The sequence below is a fragment of the Suncus etruscus genome, chromosome 9 (assembly GCF_024139225.1).
Source record: "Suncus etruscus isolate mSunEtr1 chromosome 9, mSunEtr1.pri.cur, whole genome shotgun sequence".
NCBI lineage: Eukaryota > Metazoa > Chordata > Mammalia > Eulipotyphla > Soricidae > Suncus > Suncus etruscus.
In genome coordinates this window covers 83743570-83761677 of record NC_064856.1, presented here as the reverse complement: position 1 = coordinate 83761677, position 18108 = coordinate 83743570, and positions in this window count along the sequence as shown.

Below are 18108 nucleotides of genomic sequence, written 5' to 3'. Positions count from 1 at the left end.
CAGTACTTCTTTTTTTTTTGTTTTTTGTCATTTTTGGGTCACACCCGGCAGTGCTCAGGGGTTATTCCTGGCTCCATGCTCAGAAATTGCTCCTGGCAGGCACGGGGGACCATATGGGATGCAGGGATTTGAACTGATGACCTTCTGTATGAAAGGCAAATGCCTTACCTCCATGCTATCTCTCCGGCCCCAGGCCTCAGTACTTCTAACAAAGAAAATACAGTGCCCAAAGCCCGCCAAGAGTATCCTGCTGAGAGCTCCTTTGTGATCTCTCTCTCCCCTCATTTTCTTTTTTTTTTTTTTTTTGGTTTTTGGGCCACACCCGGCATTGCTCAGGGGTTACTCCTGGCTGTCTGCTCAGAAATAGCTCCTGGCAGTCACAGGGGACCATATGGGACACCGGGATTCGAACCAACCACCTTTGGTCCTGGATCGGCTGCTTGCAAGGCAAACGCCGCTGTGCTATCTCTCCAGGCCCGATGAAAGGTCTTTATATATATATAAAATTCTAAACAAAAAAAAAAAAGAAAAACTAGCTGTTTCCACCAATAACTGAAATCATGATAAGTACTTAGCAAAATTTCTCAAAAATCTTACGAAGCCAAACCCAATAATATATCAAAAATATTGCATATCACTATATATCAAATATATAATTAGTTATTTTATGACAAAGGAGATATGTAAATGAAGGAACTGAAGAAAGTGGTGTTTCTCAACAAATGGCATTGGGAAAACTGAATTGCCACATGCAAAAAAATGTGGAACTGTATCTGAATCTCTTATCATTTGCAAAAGTCAGCTCAGAGTGGTTAAAGACATTTTGTATCTGATTCCATGAAACACTTTATAAAATATATAAGTGAAAACTCCGGGGAATGGTCTTCAGAGGTTTAGTCAATGATTTGACTGCACTAAGACAACAAAAGCAAATGGGTCTACATCAAGGTAAACAGGTTTTACATGCAAAAGAAATTTGGGCTAAAATTAAAAAGAAATCCTCCTGAATGTGAGAAAATATTTTCATACATTACTTTAGATAAAAGACTAATACCCAAGATATATACTACAGATAAAAAACAGATACCCAAGAAATCACATAGCTATAAAATACCAAGAAATGTAGTCCTATAAAAAATGGGGAGAAAAAAATGAAAAAACACTACTGAAGATACACATTTGGTCAGTAGCCATATGATTAAGTATTTAAAATCAGTTGTGATCAGAGAAATGCCTATTAGAACAATAAAATAACACCTTGTACCAGTGACAGTGGCAGGTATCAAAAGACTGGACACAATCAGTGTTGGTGGGATGTGGTAAAATGGAATCCTTTTTCTCTCTTGATGGGAATGTCATCTGGATCAGCCCTTCTTGATAGTAGATGAAATCTGTTCAACAAATGAATAGAATTTCTATATAACCCGGTGGCTCCTTGTATGGCATCTGTCCTAAGAATTCAAAAACATTAATATGAATGGAATTTGCACACCTGTATTCATCAAAGCAGCAAATACAGTAGTCAGGACATAGAAACAACCCAAATGTCCAACAAGTGAATGATAGGACCTTTTGTTATATAGATGAAGTGGAGAATAGCACAGCTATCCTGTAGTTTGCTGTGACTTGAATGCAACTGGAGGGCTTTGTATTAGATGAAATAGATACAACAGAGAGGTTCAAAGATTGAAAGAGTTCTTTTGGGGGGGGGGCACACCCGTTTGAAGCTCAGGGATTACTCCTGTCTATGCGCTCAGAAATCACTCCTGGCTTGGGGGTACCATATGGGACGCCGGGGAATCGAACCGTGGTCCGTCCTATGCTAGCGCTTGCAAGGCAGACACCCTACCCCCAGTGCCACCTCTCCGGCCCCAAGAGTTCTCTTTTATTTTCTTGTGGCGTACGGAGAAAAAAAGGGACACCAAATGAGTACAAACTTTAACCTTTAATTATTGCAAAACCAAGATTACCACACAGTGGAAGGAGAGAGAGAGGAAGAGAGGGAAAAGTAGCTTGACTAGAGATGGCTTTAGGACAGTGAAGGAGTTTCCAGGACATTCTGGTGGTAGAGAAAGTGAAGTAAATTTGTACATCAAAAGCATAAAACTGTTGTAACTGTTAAACTATTATACAATAAATAAATATTAGGGATGGAGAGATAGCACAGTGTTTGCCTTGCACGCAGCCGATTCAGGACAGATGGTGGTTCAAATCCTGGCATCCCATTTGGTCCTCCATGCCTACTAGGAGTGATTTTTGAGTGCAGAGCCAGGAGTAAACCCTGAGCACCGCCCAGTGTGGCTCAAGCACCAAAACCAACCAACAAACACTCCCCAAAAACCCTAATAAGTAAACTTTAAAAGATTTTTTTTTTTAGGAGACCAAACTCAGCAATGATCAGAGGTTACTCCTGGCTCTGTGCTGGGGAATTATTCCTGGTGCTGCTTGGGGTGACTATGTGGGATTCTGAGGATCAAACCAGGGTTTTCCTTGGGCAAGGCAAGTGCTTTACTATCTCTCCTGCAAATGTTAAGATATTTTAAATAAAACTCTAAATTATATCAAAAAGCATTTATTAATCTTGATATTATAAATAAGAAAACAAGTTTTTCAAATTATTCTTCATGACAAAGATATAAATCATTGGGTTTTGCTAGTTGAGATTAAATGTTGAACTCAGCTATAATCAATAAGTAATTAACATATCTCCAATGCTTTTTTCCTACTTTGTCAGAAAAAGAGAAAGAAAATAAACTTAATTTATGCCAAAGAAGAAAACAACTTTGGAGAAATATTATAGAATTTATTGGGTACATTTATGCTTTATTATAATCATACTACAAATATTGTTTTCTGTGCATACATGTTTCACTTTTTGGGCATATATAGAATCTAATCAGTAAGAAATATTCAACAGTAAATGTTCAAATGTTAGCAATGAGCCTGATTAGGAACATATTAGATATGACAGTTAAGGAAATTGTATTTTGACCAATTAAAGACAGTAAATAGAAGTATATCACCAATCTTATTATGAAAGTAAATGTCTAGCAATTTTGCAACATCAGAAGTAGTTAGAAAACCGGACTAAATAGTTGGCAGTAAGTCAATTGCATAACATGACATGGTAATTTTCTAACTGACTATGCTGAGTTATTCATGTCAAATGTCTATAAACCAGCCTTCAAGAAAAACCTGTTTCTTATCCACTTTGTTGAATTTATTACATTAGCTTTAGAATAATCCAAACATTGAATGAATGGATTATTTTTTTTTTCTTTGTTCTATGGCATTTTCCAATTTAAAATACAACCAGGGGCTGAAGAGATAGCACAACGGTAGTGCATTTGCCTTGCAAGCACTGACCCAGGACCAATGTTGGTTTGAATCCCGGCATCCCATAGGGTCCCCCGTGCCTGTAGGAGTGATTTCTGAGCAGAGAGTCAGGAATAACCCCTGAGCATCACTGGGTGTGGCCCAAAAACCAAAAACCAAAAACCAAAAAAAAAAAAAAAAAATTCAACCAGACACTTTTGAGAAATGAAAGCTGAATAATAAAAAATGGTCTAATAATTTAAATAAAGGTTAAAATATTTTTAAGGGGAAGCCACTGAACTCTGCTGGAACTCAGATGCCAGCAAACCTATCTGCCTATATTCTGTGCTTGCTCCATTTTTGGCCTGCTTTCATCCTGTGTGTGGCTCATCTGCGGACTGCTCGCCTTCCCTGGAGACTTCCCTGGAGGTGAGCTTACACACCCAGAAAGGGAAAGCAGCTGAACTCTGCTGGAACTCAGATGCCAGCACCCCATCTGCCTGTCTTCTGTGCTGTGCTCCATTTTCGGCCTGATTTCATCCTGTGTGTGGCTCATCTGAGGACAGCTCGCCTTCCCTGGAGGTGAGTTTACACGCCCAGAAAGGGTGGAGCCAGAGGAGCACTGCCGCTCTGCTTCACTGCCATGCACATCATTTAGCCAATGAATACAACCACAACATATAGAAAAACCCACAATACAAGTGTGATAATGGGGAAACAACGCAGGCCAGCGCCAGACATAGAGAATGATGATGGCAACTCTGATGACTTGAACATGACCAACCAAATAGTCAGTCTCTCAGATAAGGAGTTTAGAGTTGCAATATGAAAGATGTTCAAAGAACTCAAAGAAAGTATAGAAGAGAACACTAATAAGAATCAAGAGAATATGAAGATAGAAATCAGAAAACTCAAAACTGAAATTTCAGGTCAAATATCAGGTCTGAAAAACTCAGTAGATGAATTGAAGAAAAACATGGTTGAGCTTTCCCATGGGTTAACAGCAGCTGAGGATAGAATTAGTACACTGGAAGATGAGATGAATAACAATTCCATACAGCAGAAGAACTTGGAAAAAAGCCTTAAAGCAAATGATCAAACAATGGAAAAATTACTCAAAGAATGGGAACAGATGAAAATAGAAGTCTGGGCCCGAAGAGATAGCACAGCGGTGTTTGCCTTGCAAGCAGCCGATCCAGGACCAAAGGTGGTTGGTTCGAATCCCGGTGTCCCATATGGTCCCCCGTGCCTGCCAGGAGCTATTTCTGAGCAGACAGCCAGGAGTAACCCCTGAGCACCGCCGGGTGTGGCCCAAAAACCAAAAAAAAAAAAAAAGAAAAGAAAATTGAAGTCTATGATAAGCTCAACAGAAACAACTTAAGAATCATTGGAGTCCCAGAGACCCAGGAAGAAAATCTCCAGGAAGAATCAACGGTCAAGAACATCATTAAAGAGAAACTACCAGAGCTAAAGAATACATGCGATCAAACCCTGCATGCCCGAAGAGTACCAACTAAAAGAGACCCCAGAAAAAACACCCCAAGACACATCTTAGTCACAATGATGAATCCCACAGATAGAGACAGAATTCTGAAAGCAGCAAGATTGAAAAGAGAAATTACATTCAAGGGAACATCCTTGAGATTTACTGTAGACCTGTCACACGAAACACTCAAGGCCAGAAGGCAGTGGTGGGACATAGTGACAAAACTCAATGAAATAAATGCTTTGAATACTGCACCATTCAAAACTCACCTTCAGGTTTGAAGGAACAATACATGGTTTCACAGACAAACAACAGCTCAGAAACTTTACAGACTCAAAACCATTCTTAAAAGAAAACTAAACGGCCTACTTTAAGACAAGACTGACCAACAGACACACCAAGCTTCAATATAAAGATGGCACTAACTCCGAGGACAATTCTTTCTCTCAATGTCAATGGAATAAATGCACCAGTTAAGAGACACAGAGTGGCTAAATGGATCAAAAAACTCAATCCAACCTTCTGCTGCCTACAAGAAACACACCTGAATAGTCAGAACAAACATAGACTCAAAATAAAAGGCTGGAGGAAAATCATCCAAGCAAACAACACCCATAAAAAAGCTGGAGTGGCCATACTAATATCAGATGATGCAAACTTCACACTTGGGAAAGTTGTAAGGGACAAAGATGGACATTTTGTATTAATCAAGGGATATGTACAGCAGGAAGAAATCACCCTCCTAAACATATATGCATCGAATAAGGGGACAGCAAAATATTTAATAAAATGGTTGACAAATCTGAAAAATAATATCAATAATAACACAATAATTGTGGGAGATCTCAACATGGCATTCTCAACACTTGACGGGTCAACCAGACTGAAACCCAACAAGAATATACTAGACCTGAAAAGAGAAACGGAAGAAAGAGGCCTAGCAGATATATGCAGGACACTCCACCCCCAGAAGCCTGGATACACATTCTTCTCTAATGTACATGGGATATTCTCCAGGATAGACTACATGCTAGCACATAAAACATACCTCCATAACATCAAGAGGATAAAAATTTTGCAGGCTACCTTCGCTGACCACAAGGCCCTGAAATTATATGTGAATTACAAAGGGACACAGAAGAAAATCTTTAATACCTGGAAGTTAAACAGCCGAATACTGAATAACCAGTGGGTCCGAGATGAAATCAAAGAGGAAATCAAAACCTTCCTAGAAACAAATGACAATGGAGAAACAAACTCTCAGAACCTACGGGACACAGCAAAAGCGGTACTGAGAGGAAAATTTATAGCTTTGCAAGCACACATCAGGAAAGACGAAGGGGCATACCTGAATAGCTTAATGACGCAGCTCATAGAATTAGAAAGTATTCAACAAAAGGACCCAAAAATAGGGAGACAGAAGGAAATAACAAGGCTGAGAGCAGAAATCAATGAAGTGGAAACCCAAAAAACAATCCAAAAGATCAATGAAAGCAGAAGTTGGTTCTTTAAAAAAATAAACAAGATTGATAGATCACTGGCAAAACTAACAAAGAAAGAGAGAAAGAAAAACTTGATAACTCGTATTAGGAATGAAAAAGGTGAGATAACTACTGATATGGTAGAGATCCAAAGGGTAATCAGAAACTACTTTGAGAAACTCTATTCCACTAAAAATGAAAACCTGGAAGAAATGGATAAATTTTTGGACTCTTATAATCTTCCACGGTTGAAGGAAGAGGATGTAGCATATCTAAACACACCCATCACTATTGAGAAAATTAAGACAGTAATCAAATGTCTGCCCAAAAACAAAAGCGCAGGCCCAGATGAATTTACTAATGAATTCTTTCAAACCTTTGAAGAGGAAATTCTACCAATCCTGGCAAGACTCTTTCATGAAATCAAAAAAACAGGAACACTTCCAAATAGCTTTTATGAAGCCAACATCACCTTGATACCTAAACCAGATAGAGATGCTATGAAAAAAGAAAATTACAGACCAATATTGCTGATGAATACAGATGCAAAGATCCTCAACAAAATCCTGGCAAATAGGATTCAATGCCTGATTAAGAAGATCAAGTAGGTTTCATCCCAGGAATGCAAGGATGGTTTAACATCCGTAAATCTACCAACATAAAACACAACATCAAGAACAAGAAAAATAGAAATCACATGATCATATCAATAGATGCAGAGAAAGCATTTGATAAGGTCCAACACCCATTCTTGATCAAAACTCTCAGCAAGATGGGAATGGAAGGAACCTTTCTCAATATAGTTAAGGCCATCTACCACAAGCCAGAGGCAAATATTGTCCTCAATGGAGAAAAACTGAAAGCCTTTCTTCTAAATTCTGCCACAAGACAAGGCTGTCCTCTCTCACCACTCCAATTCAACAAAGCACTGGAAGTACTTGCTATAGCGTTTAGGCAAGAAAAAGATATCAAGGGAATCCAGATAGGAAAGGAAGAAGTCAAACTCGCGCTGTTTGCAGATGACATGATACTCTACCTAGAAAACCCTAAAGTCTCTACAAAAAAAGCTTCTAGAAACAATAGACTCATATAGCAAGGTGGCAGGCTACAAAATTAACTCACAAAAATCAATGGCCTTTCTATACACCAATAGTAATAAGGAAGAAATGGACATTAAGAAAACAACCCTATTCACAATAGTGCCACACAAACTCAAATATCTTGGAATCAACTTGACTAAAAATGTGAAGGACCTATACAAAGAAAACTATAAAACTCTGCTCCAAGAAATAAGAGAGGACACACAGAAATGGAAGCACATACTCTGCTCATGGATTGGCAAAATTAACATCATTAAAATGGCAATACTCCCCAAAGCATTGTACAGATTTAATGCAATCCCTCTAAAGATACCCATGACATTCTTCAAAGAAGTGGATCAGGCACTTTTGAAATTCATTTGGAACAATAAAGATCCTCAAATAGCTAAAGCAATCATTGGGGTAAAGAATATAGGAGGAATTACTTTCCCCAACTTTAAACTGTACTACAAAGCAATAGCTATCAAAACATGGTATTGGAATAAAGACAGGCCCTCAGATCAGTGGAATATGTTTGAATACTCAGAGAATGTTCCCCAGACATACAATCACCTAATTTTTGATAAAGGAGCAAGAAATACTAAATGGAGCAAAGAAAGCCTCTTCAACAAGTGCAACTGGCTAGCCACTTGCAAAAAAAATTGAACTTAGACCCCCAGCTAACATCATGTATGAAGGTTAAATCCAAATGGATCAAAGACCTCGATATCAGACCCGAAACCATAAGATATATAGAACAACACGTAGATAAAACACTCCAGGACATTGAGACTAAGTGCAGAGGAAACTGCACTCTCCAAGCAAGTGAAAGCAGAGATTAACAGATGGGAATATATTAAACTGAGAAGCTTCTGCACCTCAAAAGAAATAGTGCCCAGGATACAAGAGCCCCCCACTGAGTGGGAGAAACTATTAACCCAATACCCATCAGATAAGGGACTAATCTCCAAAATATACAAGGCACTGACAGAACTTTACAAGAAAAATCATCTAATTCCATCCAAAAATGGGGAGAAGAAATGGACAGACACGTTGACAAAGAAAAAATACAAATGGCGGGCCCGATGAGATAGCACAGCGGTGTTTGCCTTGCAAGCAGCCGATCCAGGACCAAAGGTGGTTGGTTCGAATCCCGGTGTCCCATATGGTCCCCCGTGCCTGCCAGGAGCTATTTCTGAGCAAACAGCCAGGAGTAACCCCTGAGCACTGCCAGGTGTGGCCCAAAAACCAAAAAAAAAAAAAAAAAAAAAAAAAGAAATACAAATGGCCAAAAGACACATGAAAAAGTGCTCCACATCACTAATCATCAGGGAGAGGCAAATCAAAACAACTATGAGGTACCACCTCACACCCCAGAGATTGGCACACATCACAAAGAATGAGAACAAGCAGTGTTGGCGGGGATGTGAAGAGAAAGGAACTCTTATCCACTGCTGGTGGGAATGCCGTCTAGTTCAACCTTTATGAAAAGCAATATGGAGATTCCTCCAAAAACTGGAAATCGAGCTCCCATATGACCCAGCTATACCACTCCTAGGAATATACCCTAGGAACACAAAAATACAATACAAAAATCCCTTCCTTATACCTATATTCATCGCAGCACTATTTACCATAGCAAGACTCTGGAAACAGCCAAGATACTCTTCAACAGATGAATGGCTAAAGAAACTGTGGTACATATACATAATGGAATATTATGCAGCTGTCAGGAGAGATAAAGTCATGTAATTTTCCTATACATGGATGTACATGGAATCTATTATGCTGAATGAAATAAGTCAGAGAGAGAGAGAGAGAGAGAGAGAGAGAGAGAGAGAGAGAGAGAGAGAGAAAGACACAGAATGGTCTCACTCATCTATGGGTTTTAAGAAAAATGAAAGACATCCTTGCAATAATAACTTTCAGACACAAAAGAGAAAAGAGCTGGAAGTTACAGCTTACCTCATGAAGCTCACCACAAAGAGTGATGAGTTTAGTTAGAGAAATAACTACATTTTGAACTATCCTAATAATGAGAATTTACGAGGGAAATAGAAAGCTTGTCTAGTGTACAGGCGGGGGGTTGGGTGGGGAGGAGGGAGATTTTGGACATTGGTGATGGGAATGTTGCACTGGTGATGGGTGGTGTTCTTTACATGACTGAAACCCAAACACAATCATGTATGTAATAAAGTTGTTTAAAAAATAAAAATAAAATATTTTAAATAAAATATTTTTAAATCATTTAATCCAATGATCTTTTTCCTTTTAAAACTTAAGCCTTGCGAAATGTAGAGCAGAACAGCCTTTTGTGAAATGTGCACCACTTAATCACATGATAATGTCCCTCTAGAAAACATTGATCTATTTACATCTCCCTCATTTACAGAAATGAACCTCAATTTGTATCCTGTTGTGCATCTTAAATTTTTTTCTGTACTCTATTTGACTATCAGTACTTTATTCCTTCTTGTAGTTAATAATGGCTGTTGTTTAAATATACTTTATTTTTGCTTACCCATGGATATTTAAGCTGCTTTCTCTTGGTTTTTGGGTCACAACTGGCAGTGCTCAGGGGTTATTCCTGGCTCCAGGCTCAGAAATTGCTCCTGGCAGGCACGGGGGACCATATGGGATGCCGGGATTCGAACCAATGACCTTCTGCATGAAAGGCAATTGCCTTACCTTCATGCTGTCTCTCCAGCCCCAATATGCTTTCTCTTTTGTTGGTTATTGCTTTATAACACTTGTTTTGTGACCATAACCAGCACTGCTCATGGGGATCTTCTAGCATTTTCTTGGGTGAGTGGGACATTCTTGATGGTGCTAATTGGACAATGTTGTACCAAGATTGAACTTGGACTCCTGAATAAAATTATTGGGCTCCAGCCCTTTGAGCAATTTCTCTGGCCCTGTTTTTACTTCTGAGCTATTTCCAAATATATTACTGTTGTGTATTTGTTGTAATATTGATATTGCCTGTCATCCCACCTGGACCTTCCAGGTGGGGGTGATTAAGGAAAGAAATAAATAGCTTGTTGGGGAGGCATAGGGAGCTCTTTTGCCAGAACTGACGGCTTGTTCGGTTTGCTTTTTGGAGCTGGCTGCAACTGACAAAAGACTCCTTTTGCTGAACCTTTGGTCCCCTAATCATTGGCATTCGTTGAATGTTTGTGTGTAAAACTTTTCATGAACTGAGTATTTTTTAAATTGAGTCATGTTTAATTACAAGCTATTTATGATTAGGTTTCAAGTATGTAATCTTCCAACATCACTTCCCTCAGTCAATATCCCTAGTTTCCCTCCCACCCCATCTGCATCTGTCGAAGGCACTTTTTTCCTTTTTAGGTACTGTGGTTCACAAAACTGTTACTGAGCTGGTAGCATGCATATCACTTTACTTCCTTTTAGCACCCAGACTTCACCCAGAGTGACCTCTACCTTCTATTATTGTCTTTGTGGTCCCTGACTATCTTTCACATCTCCTACCACCCTGTGAGATCTCACACACACACACACGCACGCACACGCACACACACACAAGATTCCTACTAAAGATCAGTTCTTCTGCTCTTAATTTCTATTGTCTTTGGTCATTATTTATTCCCTTATGTTAATTTATATCCTGCAGATGAGTGAGCTCATCTGTGTCTCTTCCTCTCCTTCTAAATCATCTCTTAGAAGAAAATTCTCCAGATCCATCCACATATCAGTAAATCGCATGACTTCATTCTTTTTCATGGCAGAGTTCCATTGTGCATTTGTATCATTGCTTCTTTATCAAGTCATCTTGAACAGAATTTTGTTTGTTTGTTTGTTTGTTTTTGGGTCACACCTGGCAGCGCTCAGGGGTTACTCCTAGCTCTATGCTCAGAAATAGCTCCTGGCAGGTTCAGGGGACTATATGGGATGCCAAGATTAGAAACACCATCCTTCTGCATGCAAGGCAAATGACCTACCTCCATACTATCTCTCCAGCCCCTTGAAGAGAATTTTTAATACTTTGGTTATATATACCTACCAATGTGATTTTGAAGCCTTTTGTTAACTCTGTTTTTAACAATATGAAGAAGTGTCTGATTTTTTATCTGCATCCTTTGACCTTCCCACTAGCTCAGTGTGTAACCGCCAAATTCTTCACTTCCTTGTTCACACCAGTTTCTATTTTGTTGGGTTAGTAGTATGAAATGATCCTTTTTTTATTTTGAATTATATTTTCTTAATAAGTACTAATACAGATTATGTTTTTCCTATGAATATTGGCTCTTTGTATATATTCCCCGAAGAAATTCCCACATTTTCTGGCTGTCCTTGAATTGGTTGTTATTTATTTTTGAATAGTACACCTGCTTTCTTTATTATGGCTACTAGTGTCTTATCACATACAGAATTAGAAAACTTTTCCCCATTGTATAGGAAGTTTTTATTTTCATTTTTGTATACTAACTATCCTAAGACTTATGCTGCAGAAGATCCAGCATTGCATCCAGGTTCAAGGCAGGAAGAAATGAGGGAAAAGCTTCATTGTTTTTTATCTCAGAATTTTATTTTATGCTCAGAAAAGTAAACTCTTTCCCAGAGCATTCCATGCTCTCTCTGACCACATCTTCCAACCAGAGATGCCTCATGATGACCCCTGGGTGAGAGAGAAAATGGCAATGAGAATATTTAGTTTTTCGGGCCCAGAGAGATAGCACAGCGGTGTTTGCCTTACAAGCAGCCAATCCAGGACCAAATGTGGTTGGTTCGAATCCCGGTGTCCCATATGGTTCCCCATGCCTGCCAGGAGCTATTTCTGAGTGGACAGCCAGGAGTAACCCCTGAGCACCGCCGGGTGTGGCCCAAAAACAAAACAAAACAAAACAAAACAAAATTTAGTTTTTCTAGTAGATAAAAGAGAAGAGAGTAAGGGAGTTTCAAATTGTCATTGAGAAAGAGTCAACAGCTTCTACCATTCTTTTTGTTTTGTTCTGTTTTAGGGCCACACTAGGAGGTACTCAGAGGGTTACTCATGACTCTTGTTGAAAAACATATTAATTATTGAGTCCAGGATGGAGGTGGATGATAGTGAGATGAGGGTGAGGCCTTTCTCTGCCAGCCCAGGTCATGAACCGTCAACTCCCTCCAGCCAGTGGGTCTGAGGTTCAGGATAGCCACGAAGAAATGACCCACAGGCAGTCAGGTTTCAGGTGACATCAACTTTATTAAGGCCCTAGCCACCATGTGTGGCTCCTAAGCTTTTAACCTTTTAAGCCTGCTCCATAAGTAACCTTGTATTCAAACCTGTCTCTAACAGCCACCTCTCTTGCTGAATCCTCTTTCCATCCTCCCCCAATCCTCTTTCTGCCTCTCGAGGTGAGCAAAACAGGAAGTCAAAGACCCCACCCAAATGTGGCCAGGTCTGCCCCTAAAGGTGAGCAAAATAGGAAGTTGGGGAAGGGAAGTAACAGCTCTGTGCTCAGAAGTTACTCCTGGTAGGCTTGGGGGATTATATGGGATGCTGGGGATCGAACTCAGTTGGCTGCATATAAGGCAAACACCCTACTGGCTTTGCTATAGCTTCGGTCTCATCTTCTACCATCCTTGCAGCCACTGATTTATCTCTGCTTGTTCAATCCCTAAGGTTTATCTTCACCTCCTCAGTCATTATTTTTTTTGAGGGGCGGGCAACTCTGATAGTATATAGGAGGCTAGGTGGCCTGGAAATAGAACACAAAATCTTATTACATATACAAAACATGTGCCATACCACTTGAGACATATACTTAGCTCCTAAATTTCATCCTTAAGTTTCCATGAGGTATATTGAGCTCTTTTTTTAGTACTCCATATGATAGCCCTATATTAACATCTGTTACCTATGGATAGAATGTTTTCTCTTTTTTTTATTTTGTTGTTGTTGTTGGGTTTTTTGTTTTGTGTTTTTTTTTTATTTTGTTTTGTTTTTGCTTACATCCAGCAGTGCTCTGGGGTTCCTCCTAGCACTGCACTCAGAAATCGCTCCTGGCTGGCTGACCATATGGGATTCCAGAATTCCAACCACCTTCCATCCTGGGTCAACTGCGTGCAAGGTAAATGCCCTCCTGCTGTGCTATCTCTTTGGCCCCAATGAATAGAAAAATTTCACAAGCTTATCCTAGAAGTGCTACTGTCAGGATAACAGAATATGAACTAGTAAATAGTAAATAAATGTGAAATTCAGTAATATCAACCAAAAACACACAGTAAGTCTGCTGATGGGATCTAAACAATGCTCTCTCATCTTACAAGTCCTCTACTCTCCGTACTATCAACTGTCTCTCAGACTTCAGTTTATTTAAATATGTGCTTATTCTGCAACTTCAGAGGAGCACATTTACCAAAAGAAGCAATTGTAAGGGCTGGTAACTGCATTTTTGGGACACATTCTAGAAATAGTGGGTGTTGTGAAAGGGGGTGGAGATGCCTGGGTCCTACCCCAGGGGCAGAATAACACAATGATCAATTCATCTGAGGGAAAATAGAAGAGACTGTTTCTAGCTTCTCAGCATCATAATCTTTGAAATGTGACACAAACAACTTCCCACTAGAGTCATCCCCCTTGCCAAGAATAGAACAGGAACTCCCAGACCAGGAAAATGGCCTTGTCACGAAAGCTGGAGAACTCTAAGAGGCCTCCCAAGGAGAGTGAAGAGGTTAAGACTGGAGACGACCCATCTTCTGGCAATGCAGCTCCGAAGCTCACCAGCCACTGGCCCTAGGGAAGCCAATAAATAACCTTGTATGTGTCAGTTCCCCATCTGAAAAAGTGGGTAAATGGTGCACAGTGACCTCTTGTTCTCAGCAGAATACCAGGTAAGCAGCTTTTCAGGCTGCTGAGTTCCTGGTGCAGGACACCTCCATTTCCTCTGATCTCACTAGTACTCATGTGACCTTTGGAAACCTGTTCAACTGTATTTTAGCCAATCCCCATTGTGCAGAGCGGCACTGTGTGTTCCAGTATTTTCTCAATTTTATCCGTGGACAAGGGAGATCTTGGCTCTGCTTTGCAGATCAATAGATAAAGCCCTAACACAACTCTGAGTCAGCAAGAGTCCAGGATTTTATGTGACTTGTCTAATCAGGCTGCTGTGATAAAAGCACCATAGACTGGACGGCTGAAACAACAGCCACCTCATTCTCACCTTTCTAGGAATAAGAATCCAATTTGGAGTCCCTGTAGCTTGGTGTCTGGGATAACAAACACCTCTCAGATAACAGTCTTCTCACTGTGTCCCCAAAGGATGAAGGAACCAGGGAGTTCTCTGCAGTCTCTTTGATGAGGGCACTGATCTTCTTTTGGGGGGTAAGGGATAGTCTGTCATCTAGCCCCTTAATCCTCAAGGGCTCCCACCTTCTAATGCCATTCTGATGGGAGCGAGGGTGCCAATGTATTTGGGGTTTGGGATACAACATTCACTGTATAACTCTGCCATGTTCCAGCCCACAAGCACTTTGTGTCTGAAAAGCCATAAAGGAATAAGGCAGGCCAGAAATGATGACACACTCATAAAGAGGTGATCACCTGGTCGAGGTGGTATTACTGGCTTTATCTAGACACAGAACTAAAGTGACAGAGAGATACAGAACTTGGAGGTGGGGGGACTTTCACAGGAGGATTTCTATACTAGAGCAGTCTGCCAACTGAGGGAACCAGCCAGCAGCTGTCCAGGGACTAGTGTTTCTAAATGAATGTGAGGAACTTTCACTTTACTTGCATCACAGTTGTTAGAGTGATCTGCCACAGGCCCTGTGCAGACATCAATCTTCTGGCTCCTCTGTTTCTGAGAGGAGAGGAATGCCTGTCTGACTGTGGATTTGGACAAAATACCAGACTCTCCTCTCTACAGAGAAACCACTTACCAGCAGACACGGCTGCTCTTACCCCATGTGACTTACTGTTGGGTGGGTGAACTCAAGCCAGAGGTTTAGTATTTTGACCAGCTCTTTACACCCAAAACCATGTGCCTTAATTTCCATCACTCAAGCAGAACTCATGTGTATTTCCTGGTTGCAAATGCAAACCTGGAACTGCAGTGTTATGATTGATCTCCTAAATCCCAGCGGGTGGTAGTTAATGGGGAAATTATATTGAGAGAAAGCAGAAAAAAACTTGAACCCAGAGAAAGAACATTTCTGGTTTTTTGGTGTTGTTTTGTTTTAGTTTGGAAGCCACATCTGGAGGATTCTCAGTGGCTGATCCTAACTGTGCTGGGTAAGTATTCCCAGAGGAGTTTCAGGACTATGTGATTATTGGGCTAGAACCTGAACTCAGCCTATTGAGCCTCTTGCTCACAAAGGTTCTGTTAAAATGAGATGCAAAGGTGTTCTATCATATCATCATTAACTTGAGTTTTATTTTTGAAATTTCCTTTCAACTTCTGTTTAAATGAGTTGTAAATGAGTTCTCTATATTCTTGGTTTTTGTTTTTTTTTGGGGGGGCCACACCCGGCGGTGCTCAGGGGTTACTCCTGGCTGTCTGCTCAGAAATAGCTCCTGGCAGGCACAGGGGACCATATGGGACACTGGGATTCAAACCAACTACCTTTGGTCCTGGATCGGCTGCTTGCAAGGCAAACGCCGCTGTGCTATCTCTCTGGGCCCCAAGTTCTCTATATTCTTATAGCTAACTTGAGTTTCCTAAATATAATGTGTATACATATGTGAATCTATATGAGAAATAATCCAGTAGGTGTTACTTTTTCCACCATGGTTATCTTCCCCCATATGGACCTCTGCTACAAATGAAAGGGTTTATCTTCCAATAGGTTTATTGCAGATCCATTTATTATACCTAAGGTACCTTGTTATCTATATTAGAAAAAACAACATTTTTTAATTTGGTTTTTGGGCCACACCTGGCGATGCTCAGGGGTTACTCCTGGTTCTGCACTCAGGAATTACTCCTGGTGGGTTCTGGAGTCCATATGAAATGCCAGGGACTGAATCCAGGTCAGCCATGTGCAAGGCAAATGCCCTATCCCCTATACTATTGCTCTGACCCTGAAAAAGAAAACCTCTTTTTAACTTCACAACTCCTTTAAAATTAAGTCATCCTTTATAAAAAAAAAATTAGCTTATATTATCCTGAAGTTAAAAGGAAAAGCTGGTTTTTAATCTTTTAACTCATTCATAAAATAAAAACCATGTGCATATTTACATTATTTAAAAATTAATGGATAAATTTTTATGAGACTCCTCAACATCTAATAATAAAAGCTAATATTTACATGACATAGTCCATAAACAAGAACTTAGATTGTTAATCAAATTGAATATTGCACAGATAAAATTATGAGTTCAGAATGCTAAGGTTTTGAACAAGGTTTGAATTCAAAACCCCAAGTCATACATATGTACCATAATTCTTGTTCTTAAATATATATATATAACAGGAGAGAAGATGTGCAATGAAAGTAAAGAGCCTGCAAACACTCTACCAAAAATAAATATTTTAAGTTTTTTAAGCAGACAAATTTTCTGTATCAGAACAAATCCTTCTGATTTAAGACTTACTGGATTTGTTTAGAAGACTAGAAAAGTTTGGGTTTACCAAATGCAAACTATTATCTGCCATCCCAAAATTATCAGAGGATGTTGGTGGAAAGCATATGCCATACCATTTTATGATCTAGCATGTACATAGCCCAGACTAGATTTTCTTTTTGCATATCTTGCAATGTTGTTATTCTTCACTGCTTTGTTTAATAGTCCTAGTGATTGTGCCAAATTGTTTGTTTTTGGGCCACACTCAGGAAGTGCTCAGGGGTTACTCCTGGCTCTGCGCTCAGAAATCGCTCCTGGCAGGCTCAGTGGACCGTATGGGACGCTAGAGATCGAACCCAGTTCGGTCCCAGGTCAACTGCGTGCAAGGCTAACGCCCTACCGCTATGCTATCACTCCTGCCCGAAAGTTTTTTAATGTGATTTTATTATTTTATTTTATAATATATTTATTTAAGTACCATGATTACAAACATGTTTGTTGTTGGGTTTTAGTTATAAAAAAGAACACCAAAGTAGATTTTTTTTGTCCAGCATTTTCCCTTCCACTTTCAACCATATCCAATTCTGCGATGTAAAACCTTCCGTATCACTGCTCGTGGTGCCCAGCAGAGGGCAGTATCTCCAAGGAAGTATTTTTCTTTGAGCCTCTTCCCATGGTACTCCCCCCAAAAATCTTTCCAAGGGGACTGGGACAGGGCCTAAATGAGAAAAGAAACTTTCAAATTACTTCCTCCAAGAATAGAAATTTCTGCCTCCAGACCACCCAATGCAGATTTTAAAACCAAAACAGATCTTATTTAGGTTCCAAACAGCCTCGAGGCACGGAAGTGGCTGTGAATGAAGAAAATTAGGGATATAAGGGAGAACCTTGAGAGCACAAAGGAACCTCGAGGCAGCCTAATTCCACAGCAGAGGCAAGTAGGAGGTTGGTGTCAACACCAGACATTTAAACAACACGAAACACTATGGCTTAATTAACTTTTTTAATCAAGAAAGGAAAAGACAGGAGTCGTAGATTTTCATTCTTTGTGATAACGAATCAAAGTCACTATTGCCCTCCAGGGTCTGAAAGGTCATCTACAAACGGCCAATCTCTAAACGTAGCCTGGAATCCTAAGAAGACAAGATTCTCAGTAGATGTCTTGAGCGCGCAATAAACACGAAACACACAAGAGTCGGGGTTAACTTGGGCGCCGAGGACAGCTGGGTGGGGCCACTT